Source organism: Triturus cristatus, chromosome 4_2, assembly GCF_964204655.1.
Source record: "Triturus cristatus chromosome 4_2, aTriCri1.1, whole genome shotgun sequence".
Taxonomy (NCBI): Eukaryota; Metazoa; Chordata; class Amphibia; order Caudata; family Salamandridae; genus Triturus; species Triturus cristatus.
In genome coordinates, this window is record NC_140586.1 from 53,323,848 (window position 1) to 53,342,152 (window position 18,305).

An 18,305-nucleotide genomic window follows, 5' to 3' on the forward strand; every position below is an offset into this window, starting at 1 on the left:
AGGTGCTCCTGGCGACCAGAACTGCAGTTCGAGTGACCAATCGGAAGAACTGGATCCACTCCACGCACTGAAAGAAAGTGTCGTCTGCCCTGGTGGAGCCCGCTGCACTCACCGACCATCGAGACATCCTGGACACAGAGAGAGGCCAAGCCATATCACCTGAAGGATCTGAGGAAGTCAACCCGGACCACACGTTCCCTGGTGCATCTCAATATCAGCTGCGATCCCGGAGAGAAACTGCACTGTTGAAAAAGACTGGTTGAGCAACCGTCCTGGGTTAGTGAAAGACTGAGCTGGCGAGGGGGGGGGATCTTTTTCTTAGTGACACCCGTCTCAGCTTTCAGTGAAGAAACCACCGGCTGCCCAGGAATTTAGAGCTCCATCTGTTTTGTTATTTCAACGTCAAGATAAACATGCCTATGGAAAAGACATCGACTGCTGCGAGAATCTGCGACAAGAATACTATGTTCATTGCTGGGTTTACTTTCATCAGGATGATTATGGCAGTAATAGCTTGGATTGTAGAGGAAGTGGCTCCTGTTCGATAAACGCTGAATGCCACTACTCCGGCCCCCATTGAGCACCATTATTTCTCCCTTCCCTGTCATCAGCAGTTGCATAGAATGTCCTACCTCAATAATACGTTCATTCAGATGTTGCATCACACCCATAATGCTACGAATATCACCAACTGTTGGGTGTGTGGAATGATGCCAGCTCATCAGAAAAAGGGAGGAACACCTTTTATTCCTCTCCCATTTTCACACAATGGTTATTGTCAAGCCTGGTTCGCATTGCTGTGGGCTTCTGAGGTTGCTAATATTACTGATGTTGGTGTAGGGAGACTGAATTTTTATCTTAACAAAGTGTGCTATCCTGATGAGGAAGGAGATCCACAGGCTAAAGGAACTATATGGGAAATGGAGGAGTATCACCGAGGAAACTCTTCTATGCACTATGTTTTCCCAAACACCCAAACATCTAAGGGTAATGGACCTCCTGTGATAGCTGTTACTAGAGCTCAAGCAGACTTGTGTGTGAACAGCGTTGGAAGAATTCCTGTGGGGAAGAGCGACTGTACCCTGGTACTGAATATTAACGGGGTTAACAACAGTAGTTTTATGTCCTCACACAATACTTACTTCATCTGTGGAAATAAAGGCTACTACCATCTACCCATTGGATGGTCAGGAACTTGCGATGTGTCCTTTTTATTCCCACCTGTGTTTTTGGCTCCTGCATCCTACCATAAAGACTATAAACTGTTTAATGACATTTCTAAGAACAGATATAAGAGGACAATAAATCATGATGAGGTGGATCAGACTGACACTGCACTGCAGCAATATGTTGACTTTAATTTGGGATTGTTTTTCTTTGTTGGTGCCTCTTTGAATAGCAGGAAAATCCGACGCTTGACACGTATTGTAGAGGCTGTGACCAACCAGACAGCTATGGCACTTGGAAACATCACAGAAGAACTGCAAATTGCGAGGATTGTAGCGCTCCAAAACAGAATGGTCCTTGATGTCGTGTTGGCTGATCAAGGTGGTGCATGTTGCATCATCGGGAGCAGTTGTTGTGTTTACATCCCGGATCATGCCCCTTCAGTTTTTGATGCAATCTCTAAACTGCATAAAATTGCTGCTGAAATTCACTCTGATACCGGAACATGGACTTTAACCGGTTAAGACTGTAAACGCCCAATATATATTAGACCAAGAAGTTAATAAAATGATGCTGATTGACATACAAGATGTTTTGTTTCTTCCTTCTAGATCATAAATAAATAAATTAGCTGATGCTAAAAGGGTCGTCTGTGGAAACTTGGCAGAGATCACTGTTAGCATGAGCTGAAGCCATTTTGTTTGTGGCATCCATTTTAGTTAGCCATGTGTTTGCCATGTGCTTCCCCATCTTCGCTGTTGCCTGCTTCTCTATTACGACTGAGTCATCATCTATATTTAGCTCCTGCAGCACTGAGCCTGAGTAGTGCGCATGCTCAGAGAGGCCTTAGTTGCTGGGATGCACCTGTTACACACTTTACTGTCAGGCTATTTTAACTAATGTCAGCAATATTGTAACTCCTCCCACTCTGTTGACTAAGTGTTTCCCATATACCCTTGTATGTAAAAGCCTATTTGTGTGCACACTTGTACCGCCTCTTTTTGAACCTCCATTCTTACTCTGCAGTAAAAGGTGTATATAAGCACCATGGTTTCTGTACTCCATGTGCTGCCTCAAACATTGCCTGAGAGTTATGTATTGATGTGGTTCCACTCATGAGTCCTAATAAACTATCTCTTTAATATTAAAGCTTCCGTGCCAATCTCTACTTTTTCAGTCTAAAGGACCAGTGCGCAAAAGGGCGAACCCCTGCACTGGTGGGCCCCTGAAAAGGCTCACCCCCACAGACACATCCTGAAATGAGTCTTACCTTCCAGGTGGTGCCCACCCTGTCCTGATCTCTTGCAAGTGGTGCCAAACATGCCCAAATAGCCAAAATAGAACACTTGGGGCTAGTAAGATTTTAGCCATAAAGTGCCTTGAGAACAGGGAGGAGATCAGGACTTAGGACACCCTCGCCTGACTTCCCCCACTAAACTATACTTTCTCAGTAATTATTCTTCGAAACATTTTTTACGTTTAAAGGTAATCCAAAACTAGGCCAAATTTTACTTCTTGCACCGGTAATGCACTCAAAATTTCAATTTGCCACGGTCTCACAGGACTAAATGCCATTGATTATCACTTTGATCTTTTAAGTGCTATTTTTCACAAAAAACTTTTTCTTAACTCTAGTTCTACTGATTTGTTATTAAATATAATATTTTCTAAATTAGTGTGGTATTTTCCTTGTGTTGTGTTTTTACTTTATACTGTTTATATGCTGCATATATACTGTACACATTGCCCCTAAGTTAAGCCTGGATGCTTTTGTGCCTAGCTACCAGAGAGTTAAGCACATTGTAGGAGGATGTCTTAGTATATGGTGCTCACTTATGTAGGTGTAGCACCCTGCAGTAATCCAGACAACTCTTATCGTGATTTTAGTGGTCCAGACAACCTTAGAAAGCTTTCCAAGTGGTAGCTGTGGACAGCAGCCTCCAGGCTTAGTCCAGAAGGAATGTAAAGCAGCTTGTTTTACCAGAAGTTAATCTTATTTGTATAGGTTAAGTGAAAAAGAACCACACAGTGTATTTTTAAAAATATGTATTTATTACAAGACACTCACTAACACATAACGATATCTCCTACCAGGAGATATTAAAACAATGCGCACAATACTCTGCAAATAGAACTGTTAAGTTGCCTAAATACACAGTGGTCACCACGGGGAGACCAAACCATATACTAAAATAGTGAGATGCGAACCACGAATCAAGTCAAGACTGAACCCAGAAGACGTACAAGTGCAGGGGACCCAAGGAACCACCCGAGGTAAGTACCCAGGAACCCCACGGATGCCGTGTGCAGAGTGGAAACATGACAGCGTGCTCAATTCAAGTCAATGGGTAAGTCGAGTTTGCAAGTTGAAAGAAGAAGGCCCCTTCCTAGTGGACCCTGAAGAAACCCCGTAGAAGACAGAAGGTTAGAGAGCAACCCCACCCGTGGATACCCTAGGAACCAGGATACCTACACCAGGGAAGCTGGGTAGGTGCGAAGTGGCCTCTAAAAACCGCCGTTGAACTAAATTGAGGACCTCAGGAAGATGCTGCTGGTGAAGAAGGCGAAAGTGTTCGGTGGAACCCAAAGGTGGATTCAAGATGAGCAGTACCTGCAAGCAGCTGGGGACAGAGTCTATGCCACTCAGGAGTGACCAGGATGCACGGAAGACGAATGCCCACCGATGTCGGGTGATGCAGAGGAGTTGACGATGAGCTTGGAGCTGCAGCTGTGTGGACCAGGCAACACTATCGAAGACCAGAAGCCGTTCACGTGCTGTCCCACGTCGAATGTCTAGAGCTTAGGGGTCGGTGCAGTCGGGAGCAACAACAAGCCTTGACAACTGCAAACAAAGTGACAAGCAAAAAAGGTGCAGTGTCAGGACCAGCAAAGTCCAAGTGACTTACCACGAGCAGGGAAGTAAGAGTAGGCCCGATCAATCAGGGAAGCCCACTGGAGTCAAAGAAGACCCCTCAAGAGGACCCACAGGCCTGAGGCACAGGAGTCGCAAGAGGATATTGAGCTGCTCACCAATGATGCAGGCACACGGTGTGAAGGATGCGTTGAGGATGACGATCTTGGCTTCAGTAGATGCTTGAGGTTGGAGCTTCTTGGAGCCCGAAGTTCTCTGAAGAAGAGTCAACAAGCCTTGGCAACAGCAAGTTGGTGCGGTGCACAGGGGTTCTGTTGCAGTAGTTCCGACAAGGGATACTGGCCTCAAACTCGAAGAGAAGTCATTGCAGGCCTTGAGGGAGTTGCAGAACCACCACCTGTGTTACTGAGCCTTTCGGAGTCTCTGGGAGCCCAGGATCAGCAGACCGGTCAGCTGTGTTGCAGTGCCTGAAGATTCATAGAAGTGACTCCTTCACTTCAAGGGAGATTCATTCAGGTGTCTTGGATGTCCACCGGCCTTGTGAGATCCGGTATGGAGCACAGGCACAGATGTTGCAGCTGTCTAGCAGGACTACGAGACCAGGAGCAGCAGGAGTCTTCCCAGTTGCAGTCCCGGTGCCTAGAGCAAAGTCCAGCAAAGTCCAGAGTGCCCAGACGGTCGAAGATGAAGTGGCGTCTGGGCTGAATCTTGTCCTGTGACGAATCTAGGGACCTACCCCCAGGTAAACCCTTAAGTACCCTAGGGAAAGAGTTGGCACAATTAAGGGGTCTCTCCCAGAGGAGGAGCTGGACAGTGAGAAGGATACTCCCATGTCCTTTGTCCAGTTTCCCGCCAGAGCGGGAACCAATGGCTCCCTGAACTTGTGATGCAAGGAGGGCACCAAGTGTGTCCTTCAAGCAGTCTCAGTGGCGCTGGCAAGTGCCCCCACCCTACCCCAATACACTGAACCCTGTCTGGGAGTTGGTCGCACCTCCCTGTGACAGGATATCTTTTGTTCTGCCTTCCCATGCTCAAGCTTGGCTCAGCAGCAGGAGGGTAGAAACATGTCTCTGGTTGGCAGCAGCCCTAGCCTGCTGTCTGGTTCTGGAAGACTGGTAGTGGGAGCACTGAGGGCCTCACATGATTCCAAAATGTTTCATACCAAACAAGACAGGGTTTGTTCCAGCCAGTTTAGAGATGGTCATCGCATAATGATGCATGGCCACTCTATATATCGTAATGGCTGATGCACTTACAACCCGGAAGAATGGACTCCGATGGTTGTAGGGGTGTCCCACTCATGTAGGGGCACCCTCATACTTAGAACTGAGCACCCTGCCTTCAGGACTGAAAGGCCTGCCTTAGGAGTGACTTATAGATTTTAAGTACAGTGACCTCAGATTTAAGGAAACATATCTGTCGTAAGTGTGCTAGCACCAGCTTACACAGGCTGCAATAGCAGGCCTGTAGTCACAATTTGAGTGGTCTCCCTTGGGTGGCCTAATATATGCTTCAGCCCATAAGAGACCCCTGGTGTACCTATGCCCTGAGTACCTTGGTACCATACACTAGGGACTTAAAGGGTGGCACCAGTGGCCAATCTGGGGTGTGCCTGCGTACTCGCCATATCCAATTTAGGAGAGAAAGCACAGAGACTGTGGTCCTGATTAGCAGGATCCCTGTCAGACTAGTCAGAAACAGCATAACACCAGGCAAAAAGTGGGGGTAATCATACATAAAAGCAGATCCTACTTTCCTACACACGTTAGTTGGATGGCTTTTGTGTTTCAACCTGACAAAGATTGTGGTTGTTGCTTGATAGGGTTTTTACTCTCCTCAATCAGAAATCCAATTTCTAAAACCTACTTTAGAACGTTCCCAAATAACGATCCCCAGGTTGGTTAGATAATGGTCCAAACCAACAACAAATAACAGATTTCAAAATGATCTCTCAGCCTCCATCCAATGTTCTGAGAGCCCAATATAGTTAGGGATGTTGGCGTAGTACAAATGGGGAAGATCCTCTAGCCGGCTGCTCTGTGAGTCATTTCAAGTATACATTACATCCACTGTAGGCTGATCTCATCACTTCAGAGCACAGGACATTAGTTATCGCTATTCCGAGTGACATACTAAGATTATCAAAGTAAATCATTAGCATTTCTGGGTGTTACATCTGGCATGTCTGTATCTCTTACTGTTGATTACACCGAGATCAAGTGTCCATCAGTGCTGTCTGTTTTAGTGCCAGTGGGAACTTTCAGCCGCCAGTGACAGCAGGTATTGCAGCGCTCTTTTCTTTATGTACTTTTGCTTACAGCTGATTGGGTCTGTGTTTCCGGCGTCATCTGCTCTTAAACTGTTGAGGCCCCATAATGAAAGGAGGCTCCTGTTCACCATTGTGCATTTCTCTCCAGGCTTCTATTGGATCTATGAAGAAGCTTATTTAGCATATACCTCTCACCCATGTCATGCAGTCTGTATTTGACCGTTAGGAAAGAGGCTGTCTGTTGCTGCTCCACTGCAGTATAATCCGGGAAAATTATAAGCTATTTTCCACTGTGTAGTGTATTGCTTTCCTGGCCTTTCTTGGGATCATGTCCGTGTCTCTAAAGTTCAATATTTGGATAACCTTTGGCCCCAGTAGGCCCCCTGGTAGCAGCAATTCAACAGGGAACCTGTGGGGTCTCTTGACTCTCTAGAAACGTAATTGGCTTGGAGTGCAATGCTTTATAGAGCCAGTACTCCAGTCACATTGCTGATGCTTTGAGGTAGGCCCACTACAACTATGTTGCTTCACCTGTCCCACCCTTCTGAATCTTCTGCCCTACATTCTAAAAATCTCATAAGTTCGATTAGATCCGATATTTGTGTTTGTAGCGTTTCATTGATAGGCGGAAGTCCACTCTGCACAATTATATTGTCCTTCATGCACTCTGGAAGTTTCCTCTTGTCATCCCTTAAAAGATCAACATCCACCATCAGAGAGTCAATGTCTGCTTGAGGACCAACAAGGAGGTTGCTTTGGCCTCAAAAATTGTATTGAGCTTTCACTTGCACAGCCCACAGGTGCTACATCGTCACCACCCGGTAGCCCTACTATGGACTCCACAATCTGCATATATGTGGCCCCAGGATGTTCAGCCCAGTTCCTGAGTCTGGTCCTTGTTTGATTTAGATCTACCAGTCATACAAAAGCTTAACATTGGTTCTTGGACGTGGGCTTATCTGTAATGGGTCCCTGGAAGCAGATGCTGAATATTACGTCAGCTGTCTCATCAGCACTTTAGCACTGGACAATCCAAGAAGCTCTTCTGAAGAAGAGGTCTCATTCGGGTTGATGTTCCAGTGTGCTACCACTCAGTGTGCTTGCACTGTGCTGGCTTTCCCAATCTAGTGTTTTATTTTGACTCTGTGGTACTCCAGGGCTTCACCACATAGCAGTCTTTGGTAATGGTAGTCAATGATAGTGAAACGTGTCAGGGATTGCTTTTATTCATTTCAGGTTGGCTTGAACGTATTGTACCAATCCAAAGCTGTAATACTGTGCCTGGAGTAATAAACAGATGTTGAAATGTACAGCTCTGTGTGGATGCTACTGTGCTAATCTGCTAATCCTCTGCTTAATGACTTTGCAGTAGAAATGGTGAAAGACTTTGTCCCATTCTAGCTCGGCATAGATGGCACTGTGGAAAGGTTTATGAGGACCTTGAATAAAGCCCTCCTGCATTGCAATAGACCAAAACATGGACATGGAATAGAGTTTGCACCAATTTCTAAGTGTATAACTTCAATACCCCTCACTGCAGACCCAATGCATCCCAATGTTACAAAGGCATGTAAAGGACAGCAACTCAGCCAGCCCAGGCTGGAGTCTGGCCACGTTGGAAGCATCGGGCATGCAAGTAAGGCTCTGGAAAACCACGAAAGACCCAGTAGGGCAAGGAAGGCTGTGGAAAAGCATGTAGGGGTGGGGGACCAAATCCTGGTGAAGGACTGCCACCTGGGAGGGAAGTTCTGGACCACGCTCTAGAGGAGCGTGGACAGTGACAAAAGTAAATGGTACTAGAATAACTGCCAAGCAAGGGCATGAGGTCCCCATATGAAACATGTCATGATATGGACCAACTGTTGCACGTGAGAGAGAGGAAGAAGAGGACAAGCACATACCAGGGACTGACAACCATACATCAGAAGGTGCAGCGGCAATGGAGGACTCTGGAGGTTGGGGAGGGTCCCCAACAAAGGGGCTCAGAGAGGGAATGTGACCCACACCTCATCAAGAGTGTCAATGGCTTCACTGGGTGGGAGAAGCTACTCATAAGGACTGAGACCCAATCTGACCTCCAATGAGAGACTCTGTGATTGTGGTTCCTGCCATCTGATGTTGGATGGGATGTATTGAGCTACCCAGGCAATATGATATGCCTTGATGTCTGCACACACCACCTTGGCTGGTCGCGTCGAAGGTGTTAAATAAACAAGAGCTGACCGCTCAGGGTCAGTCCTGAAGTAGTAATAGCTGTGCATGTGTGACTCCTTTGCACACGCCGAGTGAGTGTTTTGATCTGTGCTGAATACTTGCCCAGCAGGGGTGGCACCCCAGCACAGTGTCCGCATCACCATACTAAAATGCATCAGTCACGCATATTATAGCAGTCTGAAACCACACCGCGAGGCACACTCTACGATGAGCTGCAGGAAGCTGCACTGGAGGTGACTGTGCTCTGTCAGAATACACTGGTATAACTCGGTATTTTTTACTTCTATTCAGTGAGTTTTCATGTCTCACAGCGTTAATCATGCATGCTGTTAAATGTGTACGCAGAATCATAAATACTCACAACCAACCTGTGGTCAAGGGACGGGGAAGTGAGCGGTACACTCTTAATGGCTGTCAGCTAGAGTGAAACCCTGAGCAGTGTTCTAGTGGTCGAGCAGGACAAGCCCCCTGAGAAGGCTGTGCCCACTTTTAGGAAGAACGATGAGTCAGGAGGTGTGTGCAGGAAGGCGGAGGTGGAAGATATCTCAAATGTTTCCCCTGCAGGATGCAAAACAGCCATGTGGAAGATCTTTCTTGTGGTTCGGCACACTACTAAAACAACCACACCGATTCTGAGTCATATCTGACATCCTGCTACAGCAGTGCCAGAAGTAGGATATTAGGTAAATTCCTTATTTGGACGGTGGCTATGACTCAATCAGTAATCATGGAAGATTTAATTAAGCAGCTGGCTGAAGGAAAAAGACATCTGCAGCTCATAGTCGAGCAACAAACACAAGCTGTGCAGCAAGAAAGAGAAAACATCCAGACAGCGCTGAAAACCCAGGCCACGGTAATCGCAGATAACAGGCCCAGGATACCGCTATCTTGAGATTGACTGATGTCATAGGCAGCGTTAAAGTCCACCCAAATGTCCCTAGTTCGGTTCAAAAGACGAACAAAGTAGGGGCAGAACCCCGGATAATATTGGAACCGCTGGATTAAACTACTGGATTCTACAGAGTACAATTCAGGAAGGAGAAATGGAACACCCACGACAATCCCTGGGCCCTGTTCTATAGGATAAAGTACTAGGGGAACCAATGGTTGAAGCCTACAACCACCTCATTGGAAGATGTTTTGGAAATGGAGCAGTTTTGGAGGCCTTATACAGACCCACCAGAGCGTTGTTTAGCCAGTATCCTAACATTGCTGTCCCAGTCACAATTAACATGACCTGTGCTTACCACATACCCCCTGATTTCAGGGTCAGCAACCCCAGAGCACAGCCCTCCTTGCCACAGAACTGGAGAAGCCTCCCGAAGACCATGCCCAAATAGTCCACTGAAAACAAGAACCTGCCCCGCAACCTCAGGAACGAACCAGGGCATGGACCTCAATGCTTAAAGTGTGTGGAATGTGGGTCACATCACAGGTAACTGTCCCCAAAAGCCTCAGACCTCCAAACTTATGGTTGTGGGATATTCAAATGGACGTGTCTTGTGGGTAGATGGCAGCCTGAAGAGGTATTGGAAGCTACTGGAGCAAAATGGCAAACCTGTATTGGCATTTATAGACTCTACGTGCCATTGTTAAGTGGTTAGCCACAAATGGGTGGAACCCCAGCAGCTGCAGAGCAGGAGAGAAAATCTCCATCACCTGTGTTCACGGAGATAGTAAGATGTATTGCGTGGTTGAAGTGATCATAAGTTGGAAAGGGTATGTCGAAGGATTGAGGGTAGGTGTAATCCCCCACCTGGTCAAGGAATTGATCAAAGGAACTGATTATCTGGAGTTCCCCATACTTGTATGCTAAGCCTCAGGAGATGGCGCTGAGAAGTATTGGTTGGAGGAAGCACCTTGTCAGGCAGAAACTCTTGTTGGGGGTAAGACCAGGGGGAAAATGTCTAGGAATAAAAAACTTTCCAATAATAAGTTCTGTGTGCTAGCAGAAGACCCTAATCCTCCTTCTGTTTCTTCACCTACAGCTGAACAGTGGGGGGAGCAGTGTAGCTTCGGAGCTGTCCAGAGGGAGGACACCATCCTAGTACAGGCATGGGGCCATGTAGTGGCGGAAGTAAAATGACAGGTTGGACTATATATCTTTGGTGTGACGGGTCTGTTATACAGAAGGATAAACATAGAGGACGGGTTGGTCTCCCAACTGGCCGTCCCCCTTCCCTTTAGGAACCAGGTTCTCCATTTGGCCCATTGTCAGGTTGGAGGTAGACATTAGGAGAGGGAAAAATGGAGGAATATTTGTTAAGAAGATTATATTGGCCACAGTGTTTTCTGATATCTGTTGGTTTTGTGCTTTCTGAGACAGGTGTGAGGTGGTTAACCCACACAAGCACCCAAAGCACCCTTAAGACCACTACCCATTATCGGCATCCCCTTTACGAGGGTTGGGATGGCTCTCTTGGGTCCCTGGTAGCCTCGGTCTGCAGCTATCAATACATATTAGTCCTTGTGGAATACGCCACAAGATATTCTGAGGCAATACCACTATCCAGGATGAACACTGCCTCAGTTGCACAGACTTCCTTGCCAGGATGAGATTTCCAAAGCAGCTCTTCACCTATCAAGGTTACCCCATTCATGTTGAAGTTAATGTCTCATGTATGTAAGATACTGGTGATTAAACAAATCTCGACTTCTGTTTACCACCCCCAAACGGATGGCCTAGTCGAGTGGTATAACTGCACTATAAAGACCATTCTAAAGAAATTGGTCTCAGACACAGAGGGATTGGGATAGAAAGTTGCTACACAGTCTGTTCGCCATCTGTAGGCCAGGCCTTGGCGGAGTCCGCAGAGTTTCGCATACCAAAAAACTCTGCCGCGCTAGGCGGAGTTCCGCAAGCGGCGGGATGCATTTGTCACACCGTTTGCAATATTTTTCAGCGTAGGGTGTTTGTCCTGCACAGTAAAATAAGTGCAAACGGCATCAGGTGCAGCGCAGGAGGGTGCTGCTTCTTTTCTGCCGCTTGATTAGATTTTATACTTGAGCTGCAACTTTCTCAACGTGAATTGAAGATTTCTCAATGTGAACATTCGTGAACATCTGCAACCGCCCACGTTGAGAAATCACGCTGTGATGTGGATTATCCTCGCTCCCGCTCGCCAATTTGACGTTGGCGAACACGAGTGGGAAAAAAACTTCACTCAGCATAGGAGCGGAAATTTTTGGAACTCTGTGTGCTCTGCGGTATGTGGAAAACTCCACAAACTTTGCAAGCGGAGTGGAGTTTGCCGCCTAAACTTACCGTAGGCACTCCCAGTCCTCCACTGGCTACAGTCCCTACAGGCTAGGTTCTGGCCTTCAGCCAAGAATATTGTTGGACATGGCAGCTGAGTGTTAGAAAGTGGAGGAAGATAAAGGTCTATGGTTACTTGAATATGTGGCCAGCCTAAAGGCAAAGGGTACCAACATATGGGAGGAGATTAGACAAACTATGGAACAAGCACAGAAAAAACAAAAAGGTAACAAGTCCATTAGGTTCCGCATCGACTTCTGCCAACTCAACAGCAAGTCCAAATTCAATAATATGCTATGCCCCGTGTGGACGAGTTGCTTGAGATCCGAGGAAAAGATGTACATTTAGGCACTCTTGATGTGCCAGATCTTTCTGGGAATCAGTTGAAGTTTCAGTTCAGGTAATATAACTCTCCCCACTGTGCAGCCCTTCATGAGAGAGAAATGTGGGTACCATCCACGGTAGAGGGCGGAGGGGCTAGAGCTACATAAACCAGTGACCACACCTCCAAACTGGCTCAGAGAACCCTGCTCTTCCATCTACCCCTCCTCAGCACCACAAATGGGTCAAGAAGGCCCATACCCACAAGTCAAGGGGGGGCACCTAGAAGACCCAGACTCCCCAAAACAAGGAGTGTCCATCCTCCTTGCAACAGATGGCACCTAGAAGACACAGACCCTTGGAGTCAAGGGGTGCTACTCTTCCTCGACATAGAATGCACCTAGAAGACCCGGACTCTTGAAGACAAGGAGTGAAATGTTGCAACCTCTCCAGAAATTATTTATTTCTTTTAAGAATTGCGCAGGCGGCGGTTTCACAATAGGGACAAAGGTCACATTGCATAATCACGAGCTGAGAAGCGTGAGGTATTTAACAATCTCTGCACTGAGGAGGCCCGGGCTGATGGGCCAGGAAGGAAGGGTTGGGCCTGAAGGGGGTCAGTCTAGGCTGAGGACAGGGAACTGCACAGGCAGTGCCAGGGTGTGATGTAATGGCACACTAAAGAGGCTTGGGGGTGGAGGGCAGCTAGGGGGACAGAGGACCGGGCTCCATGCTGTCCCTGTTGCTATCTCCTTTGGATACCATGGCAGTGAAAAGGCTGAGGTGATTGTTGCACCTGCTGAGGATGTTAGTGGTATGAGAACCCCCTACCATAGCCACGGAGTGGGAGAAACTTCTCGTTTGGCTGGCATAGAGGAGCAGAAAGTCCGAAGGAGCACACTGTTTCCCTGCTATCTTTGTTGCACTCCAGGGCCGAGTTTGCTTTGTCCCTAAAAGCAAACAAATGGCATGTCCATAAGGCTGGCCTGAAAGTTACCCAAAAGCCAGTAGACCACATACCGGCATGCCTACGAATGGCCACACAGATGCCAATAGCCCTCAGGTATCTAGTCTGCAGCGGATGGTGAACTTGGCTGCATCACAACCATTTTGCATAACCTGGGAAAGTATGGCCCGGGCTTCTTGCGGAACTATGGGCAACACTTGGGACATGGAGTCCCACAAGGTGTGAGAATGGCATCCCAAGAAAAATAAATAAATCCAGGATCTGTAAAGCATGACAAATCAGCTGTGAGGGTTCCAAGGCACTGCATTGTAGGCACAGTTAGATAAAGTGATTTGCCCACAATCACAGGATGTTGACACCAACGCAGAGACTCACACCTAGTTCCCACCGGCTCCGAAACAGGCAGGTCAGGCCGTTACACCAATTTCACTTCACTGCCCAAATAGCAGCTGGCATTCACTAAGCAAAGGTTCAAATAAGTAGAGGAGAAAGTGCGCTTACCAAATGTCTCTATCCTCTTCAATTTTCTGTCGGGAGGAGTAGCAGGAAATGAGTTTGGGTTTACTGTGCTGGCCGATGCCTGCACCACTAGGTTCAAAAGGGTAGGGTGGGATGCTGAGTGAGAAAGCTGGGTCTGCTGAAGCAGGGGTGTCAGAACATTTGTTTTAACTTCCTAAGTAAGAAGTTGAAGATCAAGAACTTCTAACACCCTTTGCATATTGATAGTAAAATAGGCTCTATCCTCGGTGGCAGGCCCGGGGGTTCGGGAAATTCCACTGTCTGGGGAGGTATCCAGACCACTGGTATCTTTCAGTTGTCCTCTTGGTAAGGCTGTGGAATCTTACCCCCAGCATCATAGCCCCCATCATTAGAGTCTGTGCTGAATAACTCATGAAGGAAATGAACCCTGCCATAGGTTAAAGGCACTGGATCGAAGTCAGAAGCGTGGTAGAAAGGTTGCTGCTCATAAAGGAACATGCAGCCTCGGTTGAGTTTGGGGCAGCACAGTCTTAGCGTCAGGAAAGCACTATGGGTTGGATGTCATTGTCCAGAGTTGATGGCGCCTGCATCAGCATCGATGGAGTGGCACCAGCAAAGTGTCATACCGAAGTCATCCGAAGCCCTGAGAGGATCCAGAAGGTCCAACTGGTGTAAAGGGCAGACCTGGCAGTAGAAGCCCAATTGGGAGGCCTCCAATCTCCTTGAGGAACGCTGGTGCACCAGAGGGAGGATGTAATGTGTCACAAAGCAGCAGCATGGCTTTGCAGAAGTCCTCTATTTGCTCTGCCATTCCGACAGCCCCGGTGTAGGAAGCTGGCTCTTTATGTGATATAGCAATAAGTTGATATGCCGTGTAAGGTTTCCAGGGGTTCCCTTGTGAGTGGACAAGGCTTGCTATGCAATCCCAAAGTGCTCTATTAGAGGGTAGTGTGGTCAAAAGTCTTAGACTTAACACAGAGGAGTGCAAGACATTTGCAGATACACACAATGTTTGATAAATGACTTCACAACTCAAGAAGGAGATCCACACCAATCTAGAAATAGCAAGTATCTTTATATATGTCTAGGCATCAGAGAAAACTCATTCAAGTAAGGATGCTTTCGAAGGTAAATTCTTTTCACTTTAAAAAGTGGACACAGTGCAATTTCTGAGTTCTGCAATGTAATCCTATGGAAGGAAGAACAAGTTCTGCAAACAGGTACAGTATATCAACTTACAGGACCAATCTTCCGGAGTTAAGGTGAGTAGTGGACAAGGTCCAAGGCAGTGTAAGAAACTGGCTCTATATATACTGACCAAAGTGAGGTACAGTGTGTATAGAGTCCAAGGGTCTCCAAAGGTTTGGCAGAGCTTAAAGTTAGATAGAACCCTACTCTCCAAAGTGGTAGCTTGGTTGAGCAGTAAGGCAGTATCAGAGGACAGTGTTAAGCATTTAATTTACACACTCAGTCAGCAAATGAATTCACTCACTCAAGAACTGAACTCTACGCCAATAGTTTTTGTATATAAAAATAAACTGTTGTTTTATTTCTAGAACCAAGCAAGCCTGGTACAGGTAAGCATATAAATACTTTGCAGTGGTAAATTACTTGTATGAACACAGTTCAAAAGTGCAGTATAACTTGTACTGATTTTGGTTACAGTTTGAGTAAGCAGTTTGCAACACTTAGCAGGCATAGTACATTCGAATGAATGGGCTTTTTAAGTAAAATGCAATTAATTACTTTTCAGATTACTTTTGCTAACACAGTGCTGGATCCTAGATTCAGCACTGGGACATTTCCTAAAAACAGTTGAGTAAATTCGTTTTAGTTAGAGGTACGATTTGTAAAGAATATTATTGTATTTCAGAAGTTGACACAAAAACTTTTTCACATCGAGTCACCAATGTTAACCTATGGGAGAAAATTCACTTAGCAGGTAAGTTACTTTTCTTACTCAGTGCTGGATACCTAGATTCAGCACTGGGACATCTCCTGAAAACAGTTGAGAAAATGCGTTTTGGTTAATCGGGTAATTTTTAAGGAATATTCTCAGATTTCAAAAGTCGACACTTAGAAACATTTTGGGAGAAAAAGTGTCAATGTTATTCTATGAGGAAAAAGAGGTTATTGGTTTCCAGGTAGGTAATCGGTCTTTGAAGTTAGGGTCCTGGGGTTAGACTCAGGGGTCTCCCAGGGTCAGTGATGCACACCCAGTGGCACTAGTGCGGCCGGGTGCAGAGTGTTGAGGCCCAATGTTATCCCATGGAGGATAGGGGGACTCCGGTTGGTGGCTGCTGGCAAGCAGGCACCAACTGGGTTGTAGGAGCAAAGCTCCTAGGGTTAAACTCAGGGCAAGTTGGGGACCAAGTTAGCACCAAAGGGGCACCCTCAGCGGCACTAGGGCAGCCGGGTGCTTTTTAGAGGTTGGGTTCCCTGTTGACTTCAATGGAGTTTCTCTGGGACAAAGAAACACTGCAGGCTCGGGGACGAGGATCTTCCAGGAGTGACCACCACTTCGAGGGGTAAGTTGGGATGTTGAGGGATGGTTAGGCACCGCTGGGTTGGGCACACAAGGCCGTGGGGCGTCGGGTGCAGGGGTGCCTTGGGACATCGGATTTTCTTACCCGCTCTCGTCTCGGTAGGGGGGGGTCCACTGGAATGAGGCTGCAGGCGTCGTCAGGAGGCTTGAGGCAAGTCAGGGGTCACCGGATCTTGGGTCAGAATCGCCGGGGGGACCTCCTCGTGGTATTTGTCCACTCGAGCTCGGGCCGGATTTGGCTAATGCAGAGTGTGCGGGATTCGCGATTCCTGGCTGGCACCAGAAGCTGCAGTTCAAACACGTCCGGTGTTCACGGGAGAAACAGCTTGGAAAGTGAAGGCAGGCAGGTCCTCCGGGGTTTTTGAGGTTGTTGTCCACTGGACATGCCGGGGTTTTGCAGGAGCAGGTCCGAGGGGAGACAGGCCTGTAGGGCTGGGGCCAAGTCAGTGGGCGTCGTCCTCTTGTTAGCTTTGCATGGCTTTTCGTCCTTCTTCTCTTCTTTTTCTTGTGGTTGCTGGATCTGAGGAAGGAAGGTTCAGGGTGCCCCCTAAATACTAAATTTAGGGGTGTTACAGGTAGGTAAAGGGCAGGGACCAATGGGTCCCTTCCCTGGGGTGGGTACACCCCCTATTCTGCCACTCTCCAGTGGCCTGTCCCTGGTTGGCTGAGTCCCCCATTCTCAAGATGGCAGGGACTCAGGACTCTTTTCCTCACTTGTTTTTCCTGCCGATTCTCCCGCCCAAAGTGGGGGGTAGAACCAGTGGAGACCAGTTGCTGAAAGCAGCAAATGGTCTGGAGAGGCTCACAAAGGAGGCATGCCTATGAAGCTTCCCCTTCGTGAACCCTGCCCCTGCTGGGGGAGGAGGCTTGGCACCTCGTCCCAGGATGTGCATTGTTTCAGGCCCCCGAGAGCAGCAAGCAGCAAGCTCTTGACCCAGGGGTCCAGAAACGTGTCTGGTGGTGTCAGCCTAAGCAGCCACTGAGCCAGGTCACTAGTAGTTGGTCGAATTTCAGGGGGCATCTCTAAGATGCCCTCTGTTGTGCATTTTACATTAAATCCCACACTGGCATCAGTGTGGGTTTAATGTGCTGAGAAGTTTGATACCAAACTTCCCAGTCTTCAGTGTAGCCATTATGGTGTTGTGGAGTTTGTAATGACAAACTCCCAGCACCATATAGTCTTAATGGCAGCACTGCACTTACAATATCTAAGAATGGACTTAGACACTGTAGGGGTACAGGGCTCATGCACCTGTACCCTCACCACTGACATAGGGCACCCAGCTAGAGGGGTGACTGATGTATGCTAGGGCAGTGGTTTGTGGGCATGGCACACAGGGATGTGTGCCATGTCAATTCTTCACTTTATTCTGCACTAAGACACGCAGCCTGCAAAGGCAGGGTGTGAGTGTCAGGGTAAAGGACCTCTAAGGGTGGCAGAACAAGTGCTGCAGCCCTTAGAGGCCTTCTCTGGTCACAGTGCCCTGGGTACCAGTGGTACCATTTACCAGGGGCTGACATGTGGCCAGAGATGCCAATTGGGTTTATTTTGGGGAAAGAACACAGGCCCTGGGAACCTGAATGGCAGGAACCCAGGGCACACCAACAAAAGGTGCATCAGTAGCCATGCAAAAAGTGGGGGGGGGGTTACTGCAACAGAAACCCACTTTCTTACAGGCAGCACCAGCCGTACACCACCAGCGGCATGAGGGTGGCCGGATGCAGGGTGCAAATAAGTGTTGAGAGCACAATAGGTTTCAATGGGGAGCTGTCTCTGTAAAAAGAGGCTGCAAGCTCTGGCTAGGAAGACAGTCGTGTTGAACCAACAAGGTGGGGAGGTGGGGGGGGGGGGGTCAGGGCTTGTGATATTCAGGAACGTAAGGACACCTGGGAACCTCTTCTCCATGGCCCAGGGGTGACTGCTGCAGAGGTGTCTTTAGGCGTTGGGTTTCTCTTACCGGGAGCAGTCGTGGTTGAGGGGGTCTGCGTGCAGAGGCTGCAGGACACGTCAGGGAGACCACAAGGGGTGAAACCACAATGGACTTGATCTTTGGAGGGCTGGGGAACCTTGTGGGCGCCATTGGCCCACTTCAATTCAGGCCGGAGATGACGGGTGCAGTGGTTGCCTTAGTGTTGGGTTTTGATGGTTCCGCAGGCCTCAGAGTCTTCTCCTTTGGAGTTCTTCAGAACAGGTCAGCTGTTCACTGGAGTTCT